Raw genomic sequence first — 12,387 nt, 5'->3', positions numbered from 1 at the left:
ATGATAAGTTTTCGCGTTTTCATAACGATTACATAGTGCACTACAAAAAATTGCATACATTGTAATAGTTAAGTATACTACAAATATTACAAATACCTATGTCAATATTTGTGTTGTATAGTACCTATATACATATTTCGTATAGTTTTGTAGCATGGCAATCACAGTGGTGATTTTACGTCTTTTACTTACATGTATTTTTTGTAATTTTATTCAAAATAAGAACAGCTATGCAGCAATGAAATGGCTACTGTAAAAATATAAAATTTTAGGAGGCAAAAATCCCTGATAATACAGCAAATACTAATTTTTTTTTACTAGTTATTAAACATTCATATTGACTAAAAAGCGGGAGCATGGTTCCCCTCGGTCCCCCTTACGGGCGACCATTTGTAAAAGTATTGGAGTGATTGTCGTTTATAGAAAATGAATTTATCATTTGAGGTATTTATTACCGTTAAATACTTAGAAATTTTAAGAGTGCAAAACAAAATTATTTATAATATAATGAACCTCCTCAGGAACATGTCTTATTGGCAATTACACTACTGTCTATACTGATGTGCGTTTCCCAATATTTTATCATTGTTAGAATATTTATAATAAATATATATACAAACATATTTTATGTTTAGACTTAAAAACGAAGTCTAACAAAACGCCAAACTATATGATGAATAATCACGATTAATCGTGCAGATGTGCTGCAGTGCAGGATTTGAAAACGACGTTTATAATAAATATCATGATTTTATTTGAACAAAAGTGAAAGATTTATGACATTTCCATTACTATACTAAAAATATATTTTTATTTATTAATTGAAAAATAATTAAATTAATATTAATATTATACAATAATACAGTGTGTTCGTCAATCTTTATGGCGTCAAAGGCCAAAAAATACATTTTTCATAGGCCACAATTTGAATTTTAAACAAAAATCTTTTATCATATCAACTTTGGTTCGTTTTAGGTTCATAGTTGTTTGATTTATTAATTAAGCTAGTTATCAATAATCTAAAAAGTTCGCAGTTTTCAGACTACACTACGTGATTTTTATCCATATTATACATTTTACTTATCAGGCGCCGAGCCAAATGCAATTATTATGAGAACTACATGCGTGCCGCAGATTGCTGACTACCACAATTGATTATAAACACACATACTAATATTATTATAGTTTAAAGTTACTTATCCTTTGAAAATATCTCGTTTTGGAAAAACTTAATAGTTAATTCTTACATACCTACCAACCTACCAATACAATATATAGGCAATTTTTATCAAATTTATATGTAATATTAGTCATTCATTAATTCATCATACAGTATAATTTATACTACACACTAAAGTAAAATTAAATATATATATATATAAGAGTAGAACGGAAATAACAAATCTATTCGATAATATTTACAAGAGAAAATCATATTCACATGCCAAATTATAAGTCAACGAAGTTATTTACAAATTTACAATCATAACTAACCCAGCCGCGTATAAATACTGTACATAACATTTATATAGAAAAAATTGTGTTTAGCCATAACTCATTGAACATAATACATTTAATATTATATTATTTGTTAGAGTTTAAAATCTTATATCACTTACACTTACTGTTCTGAATGTAACAGATTGTGCAGGAAATACATATATTGTGTATACTTAAATATATTTGTTAGAACAGTCAGCTGAGGCGCGTAATAAAGACGTAATAGTAATACATAAGGCGCTAGAAATATTTCATATCATAAATTTACCAAATAGGATAGTACCTAATTGTTACCTAATTACTATACATAGAGACGGTGATTAATTGGCAATAACACAACATGCGAGTGTGGTGAAACGTTCAAAAACTGTTATTTGGAAGTAGAATTAAATCAGATATAATATTAAGTTCATCAATCACCGAATCGTAAGTACCTACTATATTGGCACTTGGTACTTGGTGTAGTACATATCGAATCCAAGTATTGAAGTATCGGCTTTCGCCAATCAGTATTTCGTGAGGAGATGTTAGGCCGAATATAAATAATTAAAATAACGATTGCTTCTTTAATTATCTCACTGAAATGTAAATATCTTCACCACGACTTTAAATTTGACTCAAACATTGTGGAATTGATTCTTTTTTCGTATGAAAACCACTAATCGGATAGTGAGTACTAGAGCGCGTCACGGTGGTGTCTACTCGCTGTGTTGAACAATTTTTGAACGACGCGACGGTAATCGATGCCGGTAGATAGCGCTTGTTGACAATGATGTATCGACGGCCGTCAAGTGCGAAGCTTCAGCGTAAGTTATGGAACTCAAATTTGCAGCCACCCTATTACACTCACCATTTGCAAAACTTTGGACGTCTTGCCGACCCACCCGAGTCACCGGGCACCGTCTGTCAGCTCATCAGTGCCGTCATTGTGGGCACGACTAAAACGCAAGACTAATGTGGGCCTATGGGACATAGTTGCTTAAGTATCCTGGCGACATGTTCTACAATCGCATCAGTAGTGGTTACAACTTAACCATTACATATCATATGATGAAGTAACTCCATGATCATTAATGATTAATAATGTTACGCCAATGAGAACTTCTCCAGAGGATCTCATTGGAATTCTGATGCCTCAACTACTGATGCCAGTTGCGTTATGTAATGCGACATATATAAAAATTCAAAATCAAATATTTGAAAACTTGAACTTTAATTTAAATCCTTTTAAATATTGCCTAAATAACTACTAGACACTAGTACCTTATAAGTGTTAACACTTAGCATTAAAAAATTACTACCATGTTTACCTGTTTTAAATTCTCATAAAAAGTTTTATTATCATGTCATCGTATGTTCTTATCTACATTGACGGAATCTATTGTAAAAGTTTGTGTATCTGTATTTTCTGCTAGACTACAACCACCTCACACCTGCCTAACACCTACACAATGAATTTCAAAGCGGCGAATGCGATGCATGAATACTAAATCACTGACATTCCTTATTTTCAAATACCTACCTGATCACAACTAAAGGTCCCATTTTGTATAATATTAAATATAGTGTTTAATCAAGTTGGTGATAATTTCTAACCACTTTAAGTTAGACATTTTTTTTAAAGTTACTTGTTTTATACTTAAGTTACCTACTTAAGAAATATAATAGTATCTTAGATGTTAGACTTTGAGTTTGTCAATTAAAAAACTAACTAACCTACCAAAAAGTTATATAGGTACCTACTACAAAGTACAAATATGTTATAATTGTTATACAAGAGACTATAATTATAACAAATATGATATTCAATTGGTATGTTATTAAATTAATTTACGTAAAATATTGATTACATTTTTATACTAAAAATGTTTTACATTATTTAAGAATAGTTTATTAAAAAAACTTTGATAAACTTAAAGACTTTTTAAAAATAACTATTCAAGTTCCTCAAAATGTACAGCAAAAATACAACTAGTTAAGTTAAAACTTAAAAGTAACTACTACTTTTATAACTATTTAATCACTTGGACTAATTTTTGGATATTTATACCATGAAACTACATTCACCATCGTACAGATCATACAGTTCTATCAACTTTTAATTTTTAAATTTATAATAATATTGTATGATAAAATATTATAAATAATATATTTAAAATACAAGCCCTTTTCATAACGTCCCCACTTAGAATCATTTTTATTAATCTGTGATTGAATTAAAATTTTTACATATCCACTGGTTACCTAGAACCCAGGTATTCTATGATGAGATATTATCAACAATCAACACATCATATAAATACAGCAGTGCAATTTTTACAGTTTTTAATAATGATCTTCCACTAAAATGTTTAATTTGAGTCTTTTAGTGTTGAGAAGTTGAGAAGTAACATAATATAAATTACAAATTAGAATAATAAAATTACTTTTACGGTAACACTGTATAGTTACTTCATTTTGTTTAATTTAACATAACTATAAAAAATTATTTTTTAAAAGCAATTTGTACAAAGTCATGAGTTATTTTTCACCGAAAGTCTTAGATAATAATCAGTAATATTATTAAAGATCCCAGGAATTAATACTTTTACATTTTTTTTCATTTATAAAGTATTATATTTTAAATAACATTAATAGTTAACATTAGTTAATATTTTAAGTCATTAATGTTCCTACATTATCATTGTCATACACTCATACCTATACCACCAGTGGCGCATATAAGGGAATAGCCTAGTGGCCTGCAGCCCCTCCCAAAATTACAGCCTTAACTGTTAAATATATAGTAGCCTCTAGGTGCTAAATCATTATTGTTAGTTGCGATATATTATGGCCCACCTCAAAAATGATATCTAAATACGCTACTGTAAACCACTATACAAGTTATATAAAAGTAAAGTACTATAATAATGTATAACAATAAACTTATCCCTATAGGTACTTATAAGTTTTTATGGATTGATTTTATAATACATTTTAAAAGAAAGTGTAAATAACATAACATGATAAAAACAATGTCGGATAAAGCAAATATTATTTAAATATAAATATTTAATGTAACAAGTAAAAAGCATAACTTCATTATTTTTCAAAACTAATTTACCAACACTGATTATTTGTTCCATTTTATGAATAGATATACATTATTGTTACTATTACCAACTACATAATTAATTTATAAAATATTTAAATATTAAATCTGATTTTTATTATTATCAGATCTCTCGTGTTATATTAATAATTAAAAATTTATTTTATTGGAATATTGATTATGAAAATAAATAAACTATTTTACTTTTTTACATAACATAAGTAAGTACTTATAATCTAATAATATAGGTATATTGTATTTGTATGTATGTATATTGTATCTTCTAATGTTATGAAATAAAATATGTTGAAAATGTCAGATGTTTAATATTAATTTTTGCATAATATAATCTAAGCATAATATACTATGATAAAATCTATCTGAAGAAATTGTTTTTCCTGATCTTTCACTGATGAATTGATCTAAAACAGATAGTATTTTATTTAAATTTAAACATAGTAGGTATATAAATATTTAATTATCATGATAGGTTTTTAGATTTTAGTTGTAACCAAACAAAATATAGATATGTTGTGCCAATTTAACATATTTATGAATAATAATGTACTTTCAAAATAATAAACCATAAACCTATAATTTAAAAAAAAAAATTATTATTTAAATAGTAAATACTATAGGGATACATTTTATTTTATTTTTATAATTTTTTAATACATCATGATAACGTAATCTATATTATATTTATATATATCAACATATATGCATAAACAACACTATACTCCCATTAAACTAATTTATTCCATATTGGATGAAATAAATTTCATATGAATATATTATAATATCTTAAAGTGGCTACAAAATATTAATTATTGTTCATTTAAATTTTTTTGTAACTAACTGATGACAGTTATACAAATAATTTTTACTTTAAAAATGAACCGTATAACAATACTAAATTGTAGTAGCTAGAATATTTATATAAATAAATGACAACACACAATTACTAATCTAACTTTTAATATAATATCATACATTATAATAAAGCACAAATAAACATACTCTTTTTCCTGAATAGAATCAATATCATTACGCCAATGTAATGAATCAACTGTTGCATATTAAATTATTACAATAATTAATATTTAACTATGCCGGGTTGCATGAAAAATATATTAGGAAACATAATGGTTCAATAAAATTTAATGTGCCAATCACAGGTCACTAAATCTTGAAGGGACATTGGCTTACTATTTATTTGTTAAATTTTTAGAGATTGCTTATGCAATCAGCCAATAAACATTTAAATTCAGCTGTAGTACCTACTAGCTATAGAAAATTATAAATACTAAGTAAAATATAACACAGATCAAATTAAGAAAAAGAAAAAAATTATATAAAATAATAAATAAATAATGTAAGTATGATAATAGTAATAATAAAAATTATATTGGCCAATACTTTTGTATCAATTCGTTGAAACATAAATATAATATATAATGTATATCAATTGAACATAAATTACTAGCCTAAAAAATAATGAATGTATTTAATCATACAATTCAATATACTGAATGGATTATAAATTAAAAATATGATAATATGATACAATAATTAATATTATATTAATCAATATGTAAAAAATTATGAAGTAGAATTTTGGGAAATGATTAAATTAAGTATATCTAATAGTTGTATTTGTTTAACACCTAGTTTCATACAATCCACTTCGCCCAATATAACGAACCCATTTAACAACATCGTGATCTGAATAATTCAACTTTGGCTCAAATACCTTTAAATATCTGACTTTAAATCCAGAAGGGGCAAATGGTACCTCAAAATTCATTGAAATTGGTGGTCTAGTCCATTTTTTTTTAGTGTCAGTCTCTAAAAGATCGATTTCAGCTGATAACTGTGTTTCTTTCATGCCTGCCATTCTCTTAATTTTCCACACAATTGCATTATCTGAAGCCTTGTACTTGGCTTTTCCTTTTAAGCATAACAATTGAACACCAGCCGTGTTTAAGGGAGTAGGAATCTTGACTTCAATTTTTTGACCTAACAAGGAGGGTTTGAAATTAGACTTCAATACGGCTTTGACTTCCATGCGAGTACGACCTACTTCTCTTACCAAAGGTATAACTCTGAATGGCAATGATATATCTTTAGTGGTGCGGTAACGCATCAACTCAAATTCACCATCAGGAGGAATAAAGCTTATGGAATGTTCGGTCTCAAATTTTGAAAGCTTCACGCACTGATGAAATTGACAATCATCGATGACGACAACTGGCTTGCCAGAAGCTGTTCTCGAGCCAGTGTCATCAAGAATCTTGGTGCCCTTGGACTCCATTATAATCTTATCATTGATGCCAAACTTACATTCTGGCATGCCACTTAAGTAAGACTTCATGAGAATACGGCCGGCAACATGTGCTGACAACACTTGACCCTGGGGCGACATGAGCAAGTTAACATACTCCAGCACGTCGAGGAACAGCTCGTTACGGCGGTACTTTATGCCTTCACGTCGCCAGCCGATCTGGCCTGTGACCTGGGACGTGATCTGCATCTGCTCCTCCTTGCTCTGTGATTTGACGCCCGTCTGTGTAATAAACGTCTTGAGTACGCCTGTGTCGCAGTTCTGCGGATAGCCAAAATCAAGTATCTCGTCGAGCAGCTCGTAGATGAGCACAAAGTTGTTCTTGATGTTCTCCTCGTTGATCTTGCCAAAGTACGACTGCATGACCTGTGTGAACCGTATGAGAAACTCGAATACCATGGCACCGTTGACATTCTGCTTGGTGACAGCTGCCAACCAGATGTTGGCCCGGCGGATGTGGAAGAATGAAGTGCGCGCGATGTTGGTGACCGGCGAGCGGACCTGCTGCCGCGCGTGTATAACGTTCACGCGGAACGCGTCCACGGCGTTGCGGCCGATGTCATCGCGGTACACGCGCGATATCAGCACTTCACCCTTGTGATTATACATGAACAGACCGCCGATCATGGCGACGTCTGGGGCTGTCTGGTTTCCGGTCAACCGTGTTTAATTTATTGCAAAAATATTAAATATAAAAAAAAACTAATAATTTATTGATACAACAAATTCGTATGTGCGCGACTACAACACTACTACTGTGTTACCGATTATCCGATTTCTGTTATCAGCGCTCTGCGTTATCGTATCCCATGATATAACAACATGGTATGATCACAGATTATATAAAATATAATAATATTAATAATAATATATAATATATAATATATAATAATAATATATAATCTGTGGTATGATCGTAACTTTTTTACGGTCAGATATCAAGGACTCTGTAAATATTTTCGGTAAGCAGATGAACGTCATAAAGCCGCGAAATTTGAATTTGTTGTAATTAAAACAGAAAGGGATTTCTGTACCATATTATACTTTTATTTTTGACATACTACATATTTTATATTATAGGTACTTAGCATTGTGACATTGTGTTAACTTACAGGCAGAGGAAGCAGGTGATTAAAGCAGTCGTATCCAACCGGACTCGAGTTCACATAATTTCTGTGTCAGAAATCACAATCTTGGACACATCGTAGAAGAAATGAGCGGTACAACCTTAACTTACTGGCTACTATATGGAGGCGACCGCAGCAAAAGTGCAAAAGCAATATAAAAAATAGAGAATAATATATTCAAATATCATATTTTATGGCACATTGTGGGCGGAAATTGGGTACTATTTTAGACCTGAATTCTGAGACCTACCTGAACATAGCAAATATGCATATTATACATTAATTTTATTAAAATGTGTCTTATTTTTTTGCATCCTAAGCATAGACCTTTAAACAGTTTAAACTCATGAATAATCAAGATTTTCAAAAAGATTAATTCGATACGTATCGACTGAGAATAGTTACCCCTGGTCGGTACATATCGCTTGTATATTGAACGTGTAACTTCTTGAACACTCAAAATCAGATCGATACGTATCGATACACTCAAATTTCTTCCTTGTAAATCTTGTATAATATGACCAATATACAGTCTATGGTTTGCAGTATGTACACATTTTTTCTAAAGTAAAAAAATTCTCATCATAAACTTTAATGGAGGTTTCTAACTGAACATAGCATAATATTATGTACTTTTGGGAGGTTAAAATAAAAAATTCTAAATATATGTTGTCATGTTGAAACAATCGTGAAAAAAAAATACGAAAATGAGTTTACAATTTTAAATTTTTAACCCTGGCTATTGAATATAGGACTTCGGTGAAAATGTTCATAGAGTATTGTTTCCAAACTCCCGAACTCGTAGTATTCTATATGGTATGTATTAGGTATCCGTGAGTCGTTACAAGCAGACAATTTATTATATATATCTATGGAATATTTGAGTCATTTCTGTGGCATTTCTAATTTTGTGTTTTAAGCTTTAATATTAGAGTAAAATTTATAAATCATCAGACTTGACACTTGAAGTTCAGTACATTATGTGATCATGTCACTATCGTACAATTTGCTTTTAAATTTTATAGTAAGAATGTCAAATGATTAAGTATTTAAAAATGCTCATAATTCGTTAGTCATTTCCGTCGCCAGAGGCTTATTGTTCGTCTTGAATCGCATCAAATGTTCCTTTCAACAAATATTGTCTGAAGTAATATACCGATTAATCCAAGAAAAGTTGAATCTAAGGTAACTGAGCCAAGTAAGGTGATTTTATATAATATAAACAGGTCGGAATTTTCATTTTTGGTGCAAACCGTCTAATTCTTTTTTATTATGGAGACAAAAAAATGGATATAACAGGAATCACACAGCGTTATTTTGGCCATATACCTACATGCACTTACAGTTTAATGCAATTTTCAACGTGTTGCAACAACTATGAAACTGATGACAATAATTACAACCGTAGGTCGTAGGTGTAATAAAAACGTAACTGTAGTACCGCGGCCAATAGTAATTGAAGATTTAAATGAAACGCTCCAATCAGTTTCTAGTTCTTCAGAAACTTCTGGTAGCCCTAAACACAACTGTTGAGACAACACCAATATCGTCGGACTCGTTGTAGACTTGTAGCATAACATATTTTGCTGATTACTTGGCAAACAATGAATTTAAAAATTAAATTGTGAATTATGCAAATCAAATTAAAAAACAAAAACAAATATAAATGATGAAAATCAACTTTTATTATAAAACAAAACGCGCATGATTATACAGGCCAAGGTTATGGTTTGAAAACACCAACAAATATAATATTAGATATATCTTATTTATGTCTAAATGTTTTTAAAAATAATTTTGATGAAATTAAATGTAGCCAAAATAAAAGAAAAATTTTCGATTTTTTAATCTCTATGCAAAGAACTCTATCAATACGGAATTTAACTACATTTAAGAACAAAATCATACACAGAATGCAAGTAGCTAAATGCTAAAACAGCTTAACAGCGGAAAACGATCAATCCAAAATGCAGGTAAACTTCGAGTTTTACAAAATAAGTATTTTATTATATTACTACATAAACAGATTTGAAATTTGAAATAATAAATAAAGTTGAAAATAAACTCAATTATTTTATTACCTTATAATTCTTTTTGTATTTTTATTATGACAATCATACAATATTTTTATTTGGAGATTATTAGAAGTTAAATTTTAATAAAACAATAAATTGTTAAATATGCTTAGTCATTGGTTTAGAAGTAGTCGCAAACCTAAGTATAGTGGTAATTTAAGTAACAATTAAAAAAATAATAATTCTGCAGTGTAACAATGTTTTTACTGTTCCCAGTGTAGGCACTAATTGTGATAAAAAAAAAATTTTATGAGTACATTTTTCGTAATTTTTAAACAATTGATTTTGAAATATGTTGACTAAAATATTTTAGTTATGGTTTAAGAAATCCTTTTAGTTTATTCATTTTGTTATGTGATATTAGTTTTGACATATTTCAAAAGTATTTTAAATGTTCACAAACGAATAGGTAATCAATTTCAGGTAAACACATTTTATGTAAGCAAATTTTAAGCACGATGAGCTAGTCCGTTTCATAGGCGCACATTCAGTCTTAATCTTGGGAGTGTAAAAATTGTTTACCTCAAAGTGACTTGTGGTTGTGGGGGACTTTACTCTCCCCACACTACTTATACAGTTACACATAACATTTCAAACAAAATTACTACATGACTACATTACAAGTCTCAAATTAAAGAAATAAAGAATCTGATTTTTAATTTATCCTATATCCTATAACTGATTATTTATTACAATGACTATCATAATATTCTTTGATATACAAGTGTTGTATTAGGGTAGGTAATGTACATTTTCACTACTTTTCTTTATTTTTATTATTTTTATTTATTTTACTCGATTTACATGTACTGGAAATATTGAAACATGTCATATTATGTGAGTACAAAAATCCAATAATAAATATTACATTTTTTTTCTATTTTAATACACATTAATAAATTGTTGGTACTTATGTAGAAAAATGGAAAGAATAATAAAATAAAATAATTTAAATCAATAAATCATAATGGTTTCATAAGTGTTATTAGGATTTTAATATAAATTTAATACGTGAGAAAGGTATTTAAAAAACAACAATAAAAATTTTAAACTAAATCTATCATTATTTATTTTGTATTTGTTTAATGTTAATAAAGTTCTTACAAATTATAAATTAAAATAATTACTGTTACTATTGAACACAACTAACTAATTATGTTTTCAAATACATACATGTATAATATTTATACATAATTATATACAATCAGTATCAGTATAAAGAATGTATCACACCATTACTTGTATTACTACTTTGACAATATTTAAGTTCACAATATGTTTAAAAGTATATAAAACAATCACACAGCTTAAAAATATATTTAAATACAAAATAAAACCTTATGTTCATGATAAAAAATGTATAAATAATTTATTTTATACAAAGGAAGAAAATTTTGAATACAATATGTTAAATAGTTACAGATGTAACATGTCTTTTTGCTAAAGCTTAGAAAAATAATAATAAATAAGTAACTTTATTACATTTCAAACTAAAAAATTATAATAAGAAACTGTTCTAAAATTAATTTACTTATTATATTCATACCTATTTGTAATACTTCAAATCTTTTTATAGTAAGTCTTAAAGTTCAAAAAAAAAAAAAAAATTAAATAATTAATGCAAAATTATACATCTTTTAATCATCTAAATAATAAGTATATAATAGATGTTAAAAAATAATTTTGATATACTAAAAATGAACACCTTAGAAAATGTAGAGTCTATCGTTCAATCATAATCAAATGTATTTCATTAAAGTTTTAAAACTATATTGAATTAAGCTACGTTAAAGATCTTTAACAAATTTGGCAGTGTTATTCAGTCTTTAAGTATAAATAGTAAAATTACACTATTTATTAAAATGTAGGACATGTGTAGAATTGTATTAATTTGTCATTATTGTGTTTTTCAACTATATAGAAGAGTATCAACAAATTATTGTTAACATTAATAATTAATGTTGCTAAGCATGACACTATTGAAAGGTATAGTATTTAAAGATAACTAATGAAGAAGAAATTAAATTAAAATTTTAACTAAGACTAGAATTATAGTTTTATGTAATACAAAAAATAAAAAGATTAAAATAAACATTACAAAAATAGTTTTAAAAAAAATACAGAAAAAGTATAGAGATTAAGAAAATAAAATAAACTAAAATCACTTAATCACTGGATATTTAAAAATTAAATTATAATTCACTAAATTCACTCAAAACATTATAAAAATAAAAATTATTTTTGTAATTA

The 12,387-nt window shown here is 28.0% G+C and overlaps 1 pseudogene; it reads right to left on the bottom strand.

Annotated features, from left to right (window-relative positions):
- Positions 1–5,552: 5,552 nt before the first annotated feature.
- LOC107163896 (AP-2 complex subunit mu pseudogene) lies at positions 5,553–7,714 on the bottom strand (annotated as a pseudogene).
- Positions 7,715–12,387: the final 4,673 nt, after the last annotated feature.

The sequence above is a fragment of the Diuraphis noxia genome, unplaced genomic scaffold (genome assembly GCF_037042655.1).
Source record: "Diuraphis noxia isolate RWA-SAM2 unplaced genomic scaffold, SU_Dnox_SAM2 contig0001, whole genome shotgun sequence".
Classification (NCBI taxonomy): Eukaryota; Metazoa; Arthropoda; class Insecta; order Hemiptera; family Aphididae; genus Diuraphis; species Diuraphis noxia.
The sequence above is the reverse complement of the archived record's forward strand: the minus strand, read 5'-3'. Positions and strand labels throughout refer to the sequence as shown.